The sequence below is a fragment of the Tamandua tetradactyla genome, chromosome 3 (assembly GCF_023851605.1).
Source record: "Tamandua tetradactyla isolate mTamTet1 chromosome 3, mTamTet1.pri, whole genome shotgun sequence".
NCBI lineage: Eukaryota > Metazoa > Chordata > Mammalia > Pilosa > Myrmecophagidae > Tamandua > Tamandua tetradactyla.
In genome coordinates, this window is record NC_135329.1 from 7,851,309 (window position 1) to 7,869,948 (window position 18,640).

The 18,640-nt window shown below is 35.8% G+C and overlaps 1 protein-coding gene across 15 annotated transcripts in view; it reads left to right on the forward strand.

The window, feature by feature from the left end:
- Nucleotides 1–18,640, forward strand: part of NCOA1 (nuclear receptor coactivator 1) — a 478,179-nt gene that overhangs the window by 232,926 nt on the left and 226,613 nt on the right. For 13 of the 15 annotated variants that reach the window (XM_077152272.1, XM_077152270.1, XM_077152273.1 and 10 more), the window contains one exon: nucleotides 14,805–14,940. The gene's annotated coding sequence lies outside the window, so the exon portion shown is untranslated. Of the gene's footprint in view, nucleotides 1–14,804; nucleotides 14,941–15,432; nucleotides 17,634–18,640 lie in introns of all 15 variants that reach the window. The other 2 variants (XM_077152268.1, XM_077152269.1) reach the window with 1 other exon arrangement.

Consider the following 18,640-nt stretch of genomic DNA (forward strand, 5'->3'; position numbering starts at 1 on the left):
TGTAGGCTCCAAATCTTTTTTCAAATGGTTCCTGCTTAAAGGACTCCATTAAGCGGCCCCACCTTCAAAGGTAGAGACAAATTTCTGTGGAAACCACCTAATCAGAGGTCCCACCCACAACTGAGTGGGTCTTATCTCCATGGAAACAATCCAATCAAAAAGATCCACTCAACAATATTGAGTGAGGGTTCAAGAACATGACTTTTCAGTGTGCAGAACAGCTTCAAACCAGCTCAATACTAAAGATGCTCAATTAAGAGTCCTTGAAAATCAATTGCTCAAATATAGGATGGAGGAAGTCTGTCTTGGAATAGTTCTTGCCAAAAAAATTGTGAGTTTTAGACAATTCAGGGTTTGATATGACGGCTAGCAAAATTTGGGCAACCTTAAAATGCATTAATTGAAGTATTATGTCTTGACTAATACTTAGTCAAGTATTAGTCAAGACATAATAATTGGAGGGGTTAATTTTTCTACCCTGTTGAGCATACAGGTAATATCTGTGATGATTTTAATTCTGAATATTATAATCAAGAGGGACATTGACAACCTAGGAACTTGTTCAGAAGAGGGAGAAGAATAATGGGTCTGAAATTGCTGGTTGCCTACCAAGTATGTGTTTTCCTTTCCTTAGAAACAGGGCAGCTATATTGTGAGTACATTTGTACCCAGCTATTAAACTTCATTTCCTAGTGTTTGAAAACAGAAGTCTTTGGATAGGACTCCTGGGAAAACTCTCAGAAGGAGCCCCTGTCCCTTCCATCTTTCTTCTACCCTGGATAGAGATGTGGTCTTTCAATTTGCAGATCATCTTTTGACCATGAGATGACTTTGAGCATTGATGCCATTGGCTAAGGCTTGCAGAATGAAAGGCAGACTGAGGGGCGCCCTTGAAAACTGTGAAATTGTCAATCTGTTCTGAACTACCTGCCTCTAGACCTTTTATAAAAGAGAGGAAAATAAGCCTTTCTTTTCTATAAGCCATGGGTATTAGTTCATGTGCAGGTAAACCTCATCTTGACTGACAGACAGGGCTAGTCTTCTGACTGGATTAAGGCACCTACTGACCCCAGCCTTAGCAGGCAGAGAAGAGGTTTTGGGTTTCCAAAGCTGACATAAAGGGGACATTGCCTGAAAAATATTTTAACACTTATCTAAATAATCCTCAAGATTGCCTTTCTCAGTTTCTGTTTCTAGAAGAACATAGCTCTCCCTCTTGTAGGTATAAGCAAACAGAAAAATCATAAGAGATAAGACTTGTCAGTTCCAAAGAAGGAGTAATCTGAGTTTTTACAACAGATGGCTTTTCTAAAATAGTTATGGCACTGAACCACACTTAAACAAAACATTCCAGTTCTTAGATACAGTGAGATTTAAGATGCAATTGTCATGAACAAGAGATTTCTGAAAATTGGGAAAACTTCTTGGAAAACAAAATCATTAATATTGAAGTAAAATAAAGAATAATAGTGAAAATTAGACTAAGTACTCTAGAAAATCATATCAGTGAATTAGAAGACTAGTTCCAATGATATTTTGAAATTGTAGAAAGATAAATATGAAAATCTTCAGAAAAAAATACAGTATAGCTCTAAGAGATTGCTATCCATGAACTGATATATAAATGATCAAGAAATATTCACAGAAAGTGTTAAAAATACTGCTAAACTGAAGAAAGATTTGCTGTTTTAAAAGAGCTCACCAAATAATAAATAAGAATAGTGAATATAGTAGTCACGTTTCTGAAGTTCAAGGATAAGTAGAGAAAATCCTACAAATATTCAGAGAAGAAAACTAAATGATCTTGAAAGTAAACATAATCAAGGTTGGGATCCAGTCTTCTATTTAATGAAAAATGCTATATCAGAGAATTCCAGACCTTTTGATTTATGGACTGGTAATATTTTGGCAGAATATTTGGGGGATTGACATAAACTTTTTAAATACATAAGGATATCAAATACAAAACAAACAATTGTATAATTTTTGTTTCAGGTCAAATAATGCTGTCCTTTTAAATTTTTTTAAAAAAATCATCCTGTGAACTAATGAAAACTTCATCAACAGATAATATTGGTCCCTGGCTTGGTGTTTAGAAATTACAGTGATGCAGTTATCTACAGTGTTGTGAGGGAGAAGGGTTGTGACCTGAGAGTGCAATACCTTGCCATACTGCCATTCACTTGCAAAGGAAAAGAGGTATTTCTAAACAGGGTTTCAGAAATTATACTAGCATTGTACCTTTCTAAAAAAATTACCCAAGAAAGAATGCTGTGTGTTGTTATAATATTTAATCACAAACTGAAAGCTTTTGGGTGTCTATCAAAAACCCATTTAATGGAAACTCCCCAGAAAGTCAAATTTTAGCATTTACTTTTTTAAGTTACAATAATTTTACGACTGTAACAAGATGTGTGGTAGGGAGTTTTCAGCATAAAACATACATATTGTATGTTTCAGCATACAATTTCAAAATCTGTATGAAATAGAACTTTAGAATTTAAATTTATTTAGAATACCTTTGGTGTGGAAAAGAAGCAACAGCCTCAGAAATTCTAAAGTGGAAACGGGAAGACTTCGGTTTTAATCCCAACTCTGCCATCAAAAGTTTTGCTGTTAAATGAGTAACTAAAATTTCACGAATGTCAGTTCCTTTATCTTTAAAATGAGGTAATTGAAATACATGATTTTTCAAGTTTCATTAAGCTGTAGTAAACTACATCATATGTTTTTCTAGGAGCATAAAGTTAAGCTACCATATAGGTAACCAGATTTGCAAGCTAAGGATCTCTAGAGCATTGAGCAGAGGTTTTGGAAGTAGTAGGACACTGACACCCTTTCAATTTGAATATATCTCTAAGAATTCAAAACATGCATGCTTTCTACATCAGACAAACCAACCTCTGACCAAGCTTAGGGTAGCCCAAGTTAAACTTGCATGGAATAAACAGTGTAGTGAGCATCTGAATGGCTCCTGGCCTGGGTTTGAAGTATACATTTGGCTGTCTTTATCCACTCTTGCAATAGACATTCATTGAATTACTGTTATATATTGGTTTGGATGTCAGGTTCCAGGGATCCAACAGCAAACAAGAACACAGCCCTGCCTTTGAGGGAATGAGTAATGGGTAGTCAGAGAATTGCAGTTCTCCCACAAATACCTTGATAGAGAAAGGAACACAAGAGAGGTTTATCTTACCAAGGGATAAGGGAAGAATTCCTTAGGGAAGGTTATCTACACAAGACCTGAGAGTCAACATTGTGGGATGAAGATGGGGAGAAACAGAAAGAATAGTATATGCTGAGAAGCTAAATGTGAAGGCAGAGGTTACAAGAGAGCAGGCTGGGAAGTAAGGGAGATGGATGAAAAATTGCTTAAACCATATTAAGGAGAATACACTTTATCCTGCTGTCAATGTGGAGCCATGGACAGGTTCTAAACAGGGAACTGATGAGGTCAAACTTGTAATTTGGAAATATAAGTGTCTGCAGAAAAGAAACTAGAGAAGGCCAATTCTGAAAATTGGGAGGCTGAAGCAGTAACTGAGGTGAGAAGGGACGGTACCGTGAATTAACACAGTGGCAGTGGACGTTCAAAAGGTAAGAGATTCAAGATGTGCTAAGGATGTACATGGATGAGATGTAACTCATCGGATGTTGGGGTGGGAGCAAGAAAGAGGTGAAGGTGAAATCCAGGCTTGTGGCTAAGTCAACCCAGATTGTAGTGATATCACCCACTGAGATACAAGCATAGGGCAGGAACAAGTTAGTTAAACAAACAAAAATAAAAAAAGAAAAAGAGAGAAAGGAAGAAAGTGATAAGTATGTTTTCAAATGTTAGATTGAATGTCTCATGGGACACCCAAATTAGGCAGAAATACAGTTTTGCTAAATGCTTGTTAGAAAACGTGAATTTGTTCCAATTTAATTGATATACTAGAGAACAATTTGAACATAACATGAATTTTGTTTTTGATTATTCACAAATTCATCCTGAGAAACCGGATGAACGCAGGAACCTGCCTCCAGCTTGAATCCAGCCATAGAAATGCACAAACATACCCTACATACCTACATACACCTCGAATACCTGCCAGTTACCTTGTCTCACTGCATGTGTTCTCCTATGAGATTGTGTTTTGTATTTGTGAGCCTTCATGTGTGTGTATATATGTGTATATTAAAAACACATTCAGGACAGTGCAACAGTGGCTAAGCGGCAAGAATTCTCGCCTGCCAAGCCAGAGACCTGGGTTCAATTACTGGAGCCTGCCCATGTAAAAAAAAACACACACACATATACACACCCAACAAAACCACTCATTTAACATCCCAAACAAGTCTGAGTATCCTAGTCAAAAATGCCAAGCGTGGCATACAAAAGGAAAACTTAAAGTTTTGAGGAGAAGCTTGGCCAAATACAGTGTTCTGACAGAAATGAGAACATTTGCTGTCTCCTGAGCAGCAGGAAAGTATAAAATAAACAAAGACAAAAATAAGACAACAGGTATAAGAAAGTTTAATGAGTATCTTAATTATGCATTCATCTAGCTTTTGTTTGTCTTCGGAGAACAAAAGTATTTTGTCTCTGTCTCCCATGTAAAATGCCTGTATTTATTTTAATTTAATTGATATGCCATCTGTCTGTAGAAAATCTGTTTGGAGGAAATACATGAATGATACTCTCTAAAATTTATATTTGATAGTATAGTCCAGTGGGTTCATCCTTCTTTGTACAAGTACATACAATACAAAATTTTTATGATTTCTTGTTAGAAAATGAAAATCTGTAACATGGAAAACATAGACCCAGTTTAATACACAAATGTTTATAATTTGTTGATATTATGAGCCTGGAAGTTTCTGTTTCAGTTACCTGTTGGCATATTTCAGATTATTCTTAAACATGGTGGCTTAAAATAGCAATGATCTATTATTATTTTTCACAATTCTGTGGGTCAGAAATTTGAACAGAGCTTGACTGGGGATTCTTCTACTCTCAGTGGCATCACGGGTCATTCACCCAGCTGATATTTTGGATGAATCCAGTTCATCCAATAGTGGAAGAAGGTTTCACTCCTGTGTTTGGTGCCCTCGTGTTCCTGCATATTGCTTCTCCATAGCATGGTGGTTTCATGGTAGTTGGATTTCTTACATGGCTCCTGGCTTCCAAGGTGGAGAAGGGGGGAAGCTGCCGGTCTTCCTGGACTCTGAAATTTGGAGTAAGAAAGTTTGAGTATCTTAATTATGCATTCATCTAGCTTTTGTTTGTCTTCGGAGAACAAAAGTATTTTGTCTCTGTCTCCCATGTAAAATGCCTGTATTTATTTTAATTTAATTGATATGCCATATCCTGTAGGTCAAAGCAAGTCAAAGGACCAGGCAGAATTCAAGGGACTGGGAAACATGCTCCATCTCTTGATGGGGTAGTGACATGTACACACATGGAAGGAAGGAATCAATGGCAGCTGTTTTTGGAGGATAGTTTGTGGTCATAGTGTTTACCAAGGATCTAATCTTTTAATTTTGTGTATGTTTTATTGTTATCTTCTTTACCTTGAATTTTAAAACTTGTAACCAGTTGAAGTTCTCATAGAAATTAGTCTTAAGTCTAAATTAGTTATGTCTTAAATAAAAATTATTACCTTTATTTAAAAGAAAGGATTTTGGCATAATAGGGGCCCTGCAAAATTTTTCTCTTTTTGTTGAAAATCACTGTGCCGGCTTGAAACTGTTGTGTACCCCAGAAAAGCCATGTTCTTTAACTGTGACTCAGTATTGTTGGGTGGAATCTTTTTTATTGAATTTTTCCTGAAGATATGACCCACCCAGTTGTGGGTAGGGCTTCTTGATTAGGTCGTTTCCATGGATATGCGTCTTCACCCCTTCAAGGTAGGGTTGCTTATTGGAGGATTTTAAGAGGGAACCATTTAGACAAAACTTCGGAGCTGACACAGATAAGAGACCTTTCTGGATGCAGAAGAAAACACCCCCAGGGAAGGTTTTTGAAAGGAGAAGCTGGGAGAGAGAGCTAGGGAAATGCCGTGTGCCTTCCTAGCTGACAGAGAAACGCTGAATGTCATTGGCCCTTTTTTGAGTCAAGATAACATCTCTGGATACCTTACTTTGGACGTTTTTATGGTCTTAGAACTGTAACCCTTTATAAAAGCCATCCCGTTTCTGTATATTGCATTCTGGCAGCATTTAACAAACTAAAGCAATCATTGTGAATTTATCTTGATTTACAAATAGACTATAAATGTTAGAGTTTGAATTCTAGCAAAACATCTTTGCTTGGTATTTTGGACTATAGTATGAGAATTTGCTGCTTCATTTTAGTTTCCTGATTTGAAAGACTCATTGACACAAGTATGTGGTTTTTGTTTGTTTTTTTGTTTTTTCAAACACAGATAAACTTTGTGGAGCACAATCTAATGCTGGCTGTCATAATTTAAAATGCAAATGTGTTTTGACCCAGTAATTCTACTTAATGAGTACAATGATATTCTTTGCAACATTGTCAGTAATGGCAAAATATTGGAAACTGTCTGAATAATATAATATCCTGAAATCTTTTAAGAGTAAGGCAGTTCTATAAGGAATGATAAGAAGTGCGCTCTTAGATTAAGTAAAAAATGTCATGATACAAAACTGTGTATATTATGTAACCACTTTGTATTTTTAAAATTGAGTACGTACTAGTATACACATAGCATAACTGAGTGCACAGTAAAAAGAAAGGCAGCTGCATGACTGTGGGAAATTACTACTCACCATAACCTTGTACAGTGTGCTTTGTCCCAGATACATGTATTACCTAATCTAAAAATTGACTTTTGAAAAATGCTGTGTTCTGGAGAGGCAGGCCTCTGCGTAGGCCTTTGGAAAGGGTGGGACTACTGCTTTCTAAAGCCCCAAAGATAAATGACTCTCAGACTTTGAAATCTAATGGTCTTTGCCCTGCAGGTGTTCGAAATTGTATGGGTCCGGTGACCCCTGTGTTCCTTCCTCCCTATGGAAATGGGTGTATGTATCCCATGACTGTTCCTCTTTTATATGTTGGCAGTAAATAACATGTTTTGAGTTTTATAGGTCCAGAGCCAAAGGAGAATTTTGCCTCAGGACAGACCATGCCTGTAACTGACTTGTTGAGATTTTATACTGTTTCTAACTTTGTATTTTATTTGTATTGTTACTGAAATGGTTTAAGGCTTTCTGATATTGTTATGGAATGAATGTATTTTGCTTTTGAAAAGAACATGTCTTTTTGGGGTCCAAAGGGTGGAATGTGCCAGTTTGAATCTTTGGTGAACCCCAGAAAAGCCATGAAGTATTCAGATTTTGTCCTTTATTTTTATTGGATTGTTATTTTCTTATTGTTTTGAAGAGTTCTTTATATTCTGGAAACAAGTCCTTTCAAATATTTGTTTCTCCAAGTTTGTGGCTTGTCTTTACTTTTCATAGCAGTCTTTTTTTTTTTCTAACTTTTAAAATTGTATGTATAACATATATACAAAGCAAAGAAAGAAAAAAGCAATAGTTTTCAAAGCTCTTTTCAACAAGTAGTTACAGGACAGATCCCAGAGTTTGTCATGGGCTACCATACCCACATGTCAGATTTTTCCTTCTAGCTATTTTAATTTTCATTCAATTCAAAATTTTTTTTAAACTCCCCTTACTCTCTGATCCATGAAGTATTTAGAAGTGCGTTACTTTACTTCCATCTGTTTGGTAACTTTATCATTAAGATATTGATTCTAATTTAATTGTTTTGATCAGGGGAAATATTGGGATTTTAATTCTTTTAAATTTCTTAAAGTTTGTTTTATGGCCCAGAGTATGGTCTATCTTGATGTATGCTCCAAATGGCTTTGAAAAGAAAGTATTTTCTGCTTTAGTTGTGTAGAATGTTTTATTAATGTCCAGTTAGGTCAAGTCAGTTGAGAATATTTTCAGATCTTCTGTAGTGTAGTAATTTTCTATCCTTGTTCTGTTGAGTCATGACAGAGGAATATTGAAGGCTACACTATAATTGTGGATTTGTCTATTTTTCCATACAGTTCTATAAATTTTTAATTTAATTTATTTTGAAGCTGTGTTTTTGGTGAGGACACATTTAAGATTAGTGCCTTTTTAATGAATTGATTCTTTATAATTATGTAATGCCCCTCTTTATCCCTGATAATATTAATTATTCTGAGGTCTGCTTTATCTGATATTAATATAGCCATTCTGTCTTTTCTTTCTTTTCCATCCTTTTTTCTTTTTTTTATTGTTTATTTTTTGGTTTTGTTTATCTGTGTTTGAAAAAACAAAAAAACAAACAAAAACCACATACTTGTGTCAATGAGTCTTTCAAATCAGGAAACTAAAATGAAGCAGCAAATTCTCATACTATAGTCCAAAATACCAAGCAAAGATGTTTTGCTAGAATTCAAACTCTAACATTTATAGTCTATTTGTAAATCAAGATAAATTCACAATGATTGCTTTAGTTTGTTAAATGCTGCCAGAATGCAATATACAGAAACGGGATGGCTTTTATAAAGGGTTACAGTTCTAAGACCATAAAAACGTCCAAAGTAAGGTATCCAGAGATGTTATCTTGACTCAAAAAAGGGCCAATGACATTCAGCGTTTCTCTGTCAGCTAGGAAGGCACACGGCATTTCCCTAGCTCTCTCTCCCAGCTTCTCCTTTCAAAAACCTTCCCTGGGGGTGTTTTCTTCTGCATCCAGAAAGGTCTCTTATCTGTGTCAGCTCCGAAGTTTTGTCTAAATGGTTCCCTCTTAAAATCCTCCAATAAGCAACCCTACCTTGAAGGGGTGAAGACGCATATCCATGGAAACGACCTAATCAAGAAGCCCTACCCACAACTGGGTGGGTCATATCTTCAGGAAAAATTCAATAAAAAAGATTCCACCCAACAATACTGAGTCACAGTTAAAGAACATGGCTTTTCTGGGGTACACAACAGTTTCAAGCCGGCACAGTGATTTTCAACAAAAAGAGAAAAATTTTGCAGGGCCCCTATTATGCCAAAATCCTTTCTTTTAAATAAAGGTAATAATTTTTATTTAAGACATAACTAATTTAGACTTAAGACTAATTTCTATGAGAACTTCAACTGGTTACAAGTTTTAAAATTCAAGGTAAAGAAGATAACAATAAAACATACACAAAATTAAAAGATTAGATCCTTGGTAAACACTATGACCACATTGTAGACAATGTATATTTGGATCCTGCTTTTTTTCTCTTCTGATAATCTCTGCCTTTTAGTTGTGTCATTTAGATTATTTATGTTTAATATAATCATTAATAAGTTTGGATTTAAATCTACCATCTTCTCTCATTAGTTGCCTTTTATTTTTTAATCTTTTTTATTGTTATTTATTTTTCCCCTTTTCCTGGTTATGTTGAATTAATCATCTTTCATGATTCTTTATCATTTTTTATATAATACTCTTTATTATGCACAGAAGAACAGGAGAAACTGAGGTAATAGCCTTCTTTTTCTTTCAGGCTGTCTGTATTGGGAGTTCAGTGACTTATCTGGTTTATTATTTCAGATTCATTTTGGAAAATCTTGCCCACTATCTGTTCATGTCTTTCTTGTGACCACTATTTTTGTCTTCTTTTGGGACTCCAATTATATGGCTGCTAGGCCTATTTTATATGATCCCATAGCTCTGAGATGCCCAATTTGTATCTTCCACCCCCATCTGCACACCCTCATTTTATCTTTGGGTTAATTTTGGATTATTTCTATTGAATTGTTTTCAAGTTCACTGATTCTTGCTTCAATTGTGTCCAGTCTCCTCTTGAGATGGTTGAATGAATTCGTTTCTGTACTATATTTTGTTTCTAACTTTTCTGTTTTAATCTTTTTAAAACTTCACATTTTTCTACTGAAATTCTCCACTTGTTCATGCATGTTGTCCACCTTTTGTAATAGTTCTTTTAGCATACTATTTATGGTTATTTTAAAATTCATGTTGATAGTTTCAACAACTGAATCCTATCTGATTTTCATTCTGTTGATTGCTTTATCACTTGACATTGTTTTGTTTTTTTCTTGCCATTTGGATGTCTCATTATTTTTTATATAATACTCTTTATTGTGTGCAGAAGAACAGGAGAAACTGAGGTAATAGCCTTCTCCTTTTTTTTTCAGGCTGTCTGTATTGGGAGTTCAGTGACTTATTCTAGTAAGAGTTGAGCTAGTGGGCTTTGTGCCATCCTTACCTTCAGTACACCACAGGCTTCCCACATTTTACGCAGTTGGCTGCTGACCCCATTTGTTTGAAGTGTAATGTGTGGCACTACGGGATTGTGTTCCTATACCACCCTCATCTTTTAGCAGCTCGTGTATAGTTGCCAGCAGAAGGATTTCTTTTCATATTCTTGACCCTCTTCCAGTGATAGACTGTTTTTGCTTGTTACTTGGTGTTAAGCGTGTGGTGGGGCAGGGTGGAATTCTCTGATGTTCATCATAAGTGCTGTGCTCCTGGGCATCGGTGCTTATCACCATTTTCCCCCCAGACTTGCCCTTTCTTCCCTGTGACAACCAGACCCTGCCATGTATTTGTGGTTGGTCCTGGGCAGGGGTATCTTGACCCTCCGGTAGTGGTAGATCTCATCTTGGTGTTGGTACAGGAACCTTTGTCCATAGCGTTTTTCCCTACCACCCATGTGGCAGAGATTTTTTGCTTCTACCCCTGTCCCAGCAGCAGTATCTTTGCCTATGTCCTGGGGCTGACAGTGTTTTCTAACCCTTCCGCAGAAGGGAGAGGCTTGTTTGCTTCTGTTCTCTCCTGAATCAGTGGATTTTTGCCTGGACCCAGGGGCAAGATGGTTTTCTGTTTTCTACTAGTGACTTGCATTTTTTGCGGTAGTGAGGCTTCAGATGTCCTTGTCACCTCGGAGACGCTTGCCCCAATGTGCAGGGCTCCCTTGGGTTCCCAGCCCCATCTCTACTCCTTCCCACGAGCACCCAGTCAAGGCATGAGGAAGAGAGCGTTCAAGTGAGTGGAAACTCCCTTTGTGTCTAGAGTTTCCAACTATTCCAAAGACCACATTTGGCTTTTAAAAATTTGTTAAAATTTGAGATGATTTTGTCTTAATAGTTGTGTATGGTGGTCGCTTTTCTTGTGGCTTTCCAAAAGTGAAATGGTTTCTTCTTGGAAGGCCTGTCACTCTTTGGATGTGAGTTTACTTGGTTGCCTTGTGACCTTGACACTTTGATCCAAGGGAACTTCTGATTTTTATAGATCTGGTCTTTTCTCATTAGGGTGGGGATGGCATTCCTTAGTGGCTTTCAGCATTCAAAACAAAAGTGGAACTATTTAAGATTTCTTGACAATGTGTATTTCAAATTTTTGTTTATGCTGATCCCTCATTAATATTTTCCTTCCCTTCATCTGCATCTTGAACACTTCTTCAGGATTGAATCCAAGGAACCACTTCCTCCCAGAAACTTTTCCTGATCCCAACAAGCAGAATGGAACATTTCTTTCATTTTTTTTGTGCCTGTGGAAACCCTTAGTGATATTGGGCAGCTTTGATTTCGAGGCCTCTCCCCCTGGGACCTATTTTTCTACTTCCATTTGTGACTGATGGTTGGTAGATTTTAGATAGGGTCATAGAGTAAACCTGAGGTGAAAGATAAGGTTATAAACCTTTATTTATTAATGGAATGAAAATTTGTGAAATTACTCCATGTAAGTCCTGGTGCTGTTTAGTTTATACAGTTGCTGCTTTTGACCTAAATTTTTTTCAGAAGTAAGGTTTCAGTTCATAGAACCTGATTCTTTAAAATAGGGTATTGATTACATAAATAGGATATAGCCATAAAATGAAATACAATGGAGTTTTAGAAAACAAAAAAGAAACTCCTCATATCCAAACATGGAAAAGTCTCTAGGTTATACTAAGTGAAAAAAAAAGAGGCTGCACAACTGTGAATGTTTTGTTAAGAAGGCAGGAGGAATGAAAGGATATTTTCATTTACATGTATTTGCAGTCACTGGAAGGATATACAAACACTAATTGAAGGGATGACCTATCCATAAGCAAGGGCAAAGTGGACCTCATGCGGATGCCGTATGAATGAGGCTTTTCAGATATATGTTCCTTTTTACATCATTTCAATTTTTTGAACCATGTGAATGTAGTATGTATTCAAAAATTAAATTAATAATGAACATAACTGGATTTTAGAAGATATGAAAAATATTTCAGAGGTGATCACAATTGTTGGCCTGTGAAATGAAAACCATGTGTGAGGTATCTTTATTTTGCACAAACCTGATTTACTTATCATGATAAATAATGATAAAGTAAATACAAAGTGTGGAAAATTGTAGAGGGCAAGATCTTATGAATCTTTTTCCAGTTGAAGAAATCTATAAAAAAAGATGTCATTTCTAGGACAATGAGGAAGGTTTTAGTTATAGGCCCAGTGAAAGTGTGGACGATTATAGAAAGCAGAAAGAAACACCGTGTATAGGCAACAACTACGGCAGAAATACACAGGACTCCCAATGGGAAGGGAAACTGTTTCTTACTCATGGAGTCACCAGGAATATCCATGGAAACTGGTTAAATGTATTTATTGTCAAGAACTATAAGGAGATTAGAATACTAAAGTTATTCTTATCACAAATTAAAACATTACAAAAAAGCAATTACTTTATTTAAACAGATTATAAACCAGAGACTGATCTTACTGACAAACAAATATTTAAGAAGAAACTTTATAAAGTAAGAGGTGGTAAAAATGTTGTTAGGAAAACTGGTTGGTAATTGGGAATACAGTTTAGAGCCAAATCTCATTCCATACATAAGATTGAAATATTCAAAAAATTAATTGGGAAGAAAGTGAAAATCAGAGTAGATATCTGCTGTTATAAAGGGGAGATAAATTTCTTAGTAGAGAAATAATAAATGACAAAGGCAATGATGGCCAAATCTCACCACCTAAAAATTAAATCAGTATTAAAGGCCAGTGAGTTAAGGTCTGGAAGTGTTACTGTGGAGAGGTTAATTCCCACCACCTTACCCTTCACTCTTCTTTTTGAGAGTCAGATTTAATGCCACCAGTTAAAAGGAATGTTTGGTGATGAGGTTGAGGATGTGTAAGTGAATTGTTTTATAATGTAAGAGAGCTTCCAGAGGACTCTGTGGAAATGGTTGAAAGGAAGAACAGTGTGGGGTAACAAATGGGGTAGGTGAGAAGGCCTTAAGAGCAGTGTGGCTATGAACATAGGAGAGAGGGTAGCTGGCCAGAATGGTTTATGCTTGGAAGAGTCACAGGTGTAATTAACTAGCCCAAGATTCCTGAACAGACCTTTGGTAATGATTGTTTCAGGAGCCTGGCCCACTGTCTTTCTTTGTGATCTAAAGAGAGTATTAGTGAGCAGCTTAATGGTAGTGGGTATTTAAGGCAATTAGGCTTTAAATAGTGAAAGCCAGTAAGGCTCTCATTTTTAAAAAGTCTCTGATGTCTGCAAAGTCCTCACTATTTGGAGTTAGCTTTGAAGTAGAGTAGGATTAAGTATTACCCTTAGTTTAGTAAAATCCTGTTTGTAATATCCCACTGCCAGTGATCCAGGAATGAATGGTAGCCATGAGTGGGAGCTTCCTTATCATAGAGTTATCTTCTGCTGGGAATTCTATTTCCTATTATTCCACATTACCTAGAACTGAATATTGCTACTGTGATGACTTTGGTAGTTGTGATAAGTGAGCTCATGGTTACTGGACCCTTACCCCTTCAGGGTACTGCAGTACAATTCTGACATTAGTTACCTACGGTCAGTGCAGACTTTACAGGTTAAGGACACAATCTTCCACATGATTGACCTTACTTCTGGCAACACCTGCAAGTTCTGCGGTTCCCAGGGCCATCCTCACATCTGATCAGCTTGGTTACAAATTTCAGGGGTTTCCATTTTGCTCTCAGGTTTGATAATTTGCTTGAACAAATCACAGAACTCAGAAGGGCACTATAGTTTTCTTATAGCGAAAAAGGATACAAATAAGAAGCCAGAAGTGAAGCATAGGGAGAGGTCTGGGAGGGTCTGAGACATGAAGCTTCCAGAGACCTCTCCTTGTAGAGTCACCTTTTAGGCACATGGATGTGTATTATCTACCAGAGAAGCTCATTCAAGCTCCAATGTCCAGAGTTTTTAATTGGAATTTCATTGGGTAGGCGCAGTTGATTGAATCAATACCCACACGGTTGAATTTGATCTCCAGCTCCAATCTCTCCTCTCCCTGAAGTCAGACCCATATTACCTGGTTCAAAGCCTCAAACCTATAATCACCTGGTGGTTTGTTCTGGCCTGGGCAGCCCCCATCCTAAGACTATAGGTGTGGCCAGCCCCACTCTGAGTCATAACCCATCAGGTATAGGCCACCATGAATAACAAAGACACTGCTATCACTTAGTAAATCCCAAGGTTACCCTCGGCAAAGACCAGACCTTTCTTTTGAGACCTCATTCTTTACTAAACAGTAATGCAAATCCCAATTTGCTGGGGACCTCCTTGGAGGATCTAAACTAATTACCTCTTACCAACTCTATGTGTGGATCTGTTTTACCTGTGCTTAATGAAGAAAAATTTTAATTCCTCCCTCCCCCCCTTTTTAACTTACAGAAGTGACAAGAATGGGAATTGGCAGTTCTTGAACAACTAAAGCATCTGTATTGGAATCTTTCTATGCTTACAGGGAAACAATGTATACCTAATATTTGTGATTTTTCAGTGAACTAAGTGTGTCTTCCTTTTCCTACTGTAGATATAGTCATACTAATGGGAATATAACTGGAACGGACTCTGATGATAAAATCAAGGACCATCAGGCAAGATCATGCAGTAGGAATCTTTGCTTCCAAATGAAGACACCAACATTTGAAATTTCTGCTTATTGTAAGGTATTTGAACTATAATTTTACTTTAATTTGACTCCTTGCCTATCATTTTATAATATTGATTTCTATCTATATAGGTTCCATAAGTTTGTAAGTTCTCATACATTCGAATGGTTGGCTTTTAGAGAAAAGTTCAACCTTACCCCATCTGTTCTTTCTCCCCCCACCAAAAAGCTCAGAAAAGATCAATATTTTAAGTGAAAGTGTTCTTTAGAATTAGAAAAGTATGTCAAGCATAAGAAGCATGTCAAGTATAAGGAATAAACTGAGTGTAGATTAAGACTCAGTGAACTATCGGTATTTGAAAAATTTGAATAAAAAATGTCAATTTAATAATTATTTATATTATGACCCTCTGAGATGAACAACTGAATTTAGCCTTGGAGGCCGCAATGTAATACTGGAGAGCTTAGCGATTGCCCTTCAGTTTGATTTGGAAACCTTTTCTCTCAAACTGATTTTTAAGGCTTTTCTTTTCACTTTGACTTCCCATAGACTGTTCTTGTAGGATTTGGGGGATCAGATAGATTAGTTTTGCTTGGACCAGAAAAACGAGATATATAATCAAAGAATCAAGTGACACTTCCAAAGTAAGTGGATCCCTACTTTAAATACTATATAAAACGATTGAAAACAAAGAAAGAAATGTAGTAGCAACAGAAAATAAAAATAATCCTCTCTGATTTTCTATAATACACATAAATTCCAAACATGGCAGAATTAACTAAGTGCTTATTTAAAAACAAAATATTTTTTATTTTAATTTTTTTTCCAAATAGGTAGAAAGTATGAAAAGATATTCACTTTATAGAATAGGCCAAAGTTGATTGATTTCTCTGGATATAATACAGAGGTTTGTAAATTAATATTTTGCTAGAATACAGAGATGGTGCAATTTGAGAACAATTATCACTTATTGATAGACTTCTTATTACATTCTGTTCAGAAAAAGGATATGTAAGGCAATCCATTCCAAAATAGTAAGAATTCATATTATTGGACATTCCTAAGACTGCCTCAGTTAAAATAGACAGAACATCACTGAAAAGGGGATGGTATTTTTGAGGCATTTTCTGCCGAAAAGTCGCTTCAAATGAAGGACCTGTAGAAAAAGAATGAGGTTGCTCTGATGAGAATGTTTAAAACTTCTCTGGAAGCTAGAGGATGTAATGCACTTTTCTAAAGATTTTTTGTGTTATTTTGAATCAGATGATAATGGTGATTAAATATATAATTTGTCTTATCAAAACCATTTTACTGGGTGCATGGGTGGTTCAGCAATAGAATGCTCACCTTCCATCCAGGAGACCTGCGTTTGATTCCCGGACCATGCACCCCCCCAAAAAAACAAAAAAACAAACAAAACATTTTGCTTAAATTATTAGATATGTCTTTCATTCTTACTTTTATTTTACAACATTGGATGAATGCCCAAGCTTTGGCCAGAATAACTCTAGATATGTAGGAAGAGTTAAAAATGAAATTGGAGACGTCGTTCCCTGAAAATGTTTACTGTGGGATTAGGAAGACTAAATACACTCATCTGGAATAATTTAAAAGCAATAAAATAAGCACAGTTACAAAATGAGAATTTAGAATCTCTTTTCTTAAATAATATAGTTAAGTTCTAAATTGAAACCTCAGGAAAGTAAAGATAGGAAATAGGGAACTCTGATCAGTTGAATTTGCTGATTAATTGTGGTTGTTAACTGTTTATGCTACTACTTGTAACGGTGTCACATAAACTAAAATAGATTACTTAAATTCTTAAATTATAAATTTCTAATTCATCAGTTTCTTACATCTCTACTCTTGGAAGCTTTTGCAGTGATATGCCCTATTAAAATTTGTCCTTTTTCCTTTTGAAAGTGAAGAAAACTGAAAATTGCACAAGTCTGTGGTCAGAAGTTTTGTATTTGCTCAGTATTTTATATGTGACAATATTTTCATGTAATTTTTTTTTTTTGGAGACAAGTACAGATTTTGAGATTGTAGGATTTGGTTGTTTTAGGGAAATCAAAGCACAAAATTAGTACTTGAGTTATGACCCTAGAACATTTGCAGGATTTTATTATGTCTTGGATTACAGTTTGCATTAAATGAAAAAGGTACCTTTAAAAATATTTTGATTGCACTTAAGAAAAACATTTCAGAACATATTTAAGCAAGTTATATTAAGGGAATGGGCTTTCTCTGGTGCCTTGCTATAGTTTTCTGTGGTATGATGGAAAGAACACAGCTTTGGCTCTTCGGCCTTCTGTGCTTCTTTTGGGAATTGAATTAGTCTTTCTGTCTTAGTTTTCTTTTCTATAATACTTAAATTTTAGATTGTAATGAATAAATGAAGTAAGTATGTGAAATAACCTGCAATAATGCTTTCCAGTTGAAATTAATTAATGCCATTGCTAAAGACCTCTACAGCTAAAGACCTGTAGACCACACTGCAGAAGCATCATTTGGAGTTATTCTCATAGCAAAATACAGGTCAACTTGCACTACTACTGAGAAGCTTGTAAAACCAGTTTCAACGTTAATGACAAATATTATGCTTGGAGAGAAAGTAAAGTGAGCTTTTGGCAAAAATCCCTTATCAGAGACATACCATCTGCAAAAGCAATTACGATCGTGTACACATGCCAGCAGATATTTTGCTTTTCAGTTGGATGAAAGCACTGATGTGCACGCACTTGATATAGGTATGTTAACCTGTTTATTACTGAAAAATCCACACTGCAGGACAAGAGGTTTTAAATTTTTGTTGTTGATTTTTTAAGTCATTGTAATCTTGAAAAGTTACACTGGGTTCCCTTCTCACAAAAGCACCAGCAATTTGAGATGCAGGAAAAGGTGTACTTGCTTTGTGAGTAAAAGAGGATGCACTAGGGTATCAATTCAAGTCCTATATATTCAGACAAAAGAGTTGGTATTTAGTAATGTGATTTAAATGTCACAGAAAATAGTGCAAATTGTGATTGTGAGCAGTTTTTGGCCACTAAAAGCCATGTCTTTTCAGAGTTTTATAAAAAAACAAAGAAGAAGAAAGCAAGTATAAGATTCTGCTTCCCACAGTAATATATGCTGACTGTGTAGGGAAAAAGGATTACATGTTTCTATGTTTGATTTTAGTGAAATGAGATAAAGAGATATTTCTTTACCACTGTTACTACCCTTTCTGTGATTTCAGGGGGATTGCTCAGGGATATAACTTAGGAACTTTGGTATTTTGAAAAGCCTGAACTTATGAATTCATGTTTACAATATCATGAGTTTTAAGGTTAAGTATAAGGTATGAGGATTTTGTAAAAGTCTTAGTTATGGTACAAATTAATTTGGTCTCTAAGAGTTTGACCATTTCCTACACTTTATGATTCTTTTCATTTATCAAAGCCAAAAAGTGGTGAATTTTTATTGTGTATATTTACAAATCACATCCCAATTTCAGAATAGAAAATGAAGAAATGCTTTCTAGAACCAAAATGCAAGCACAGAGATTAGTAATCTTTTTGCTCTGATCTCTCAAGTTGGAGCATTTAACTTTCCAGTTTTGAGTGAAATATGCTTGTTTTGGGTTCAGTGAGATGTAGTAAGTAGATTTCAGTGAGAAATTTTGCTAAGATATTTTGATTCATGTTCATTCTCAATATCCAGACCTGTATGACAACAAATGACTTATAATTAATAATTAGGATTTTTAAATTTAGTA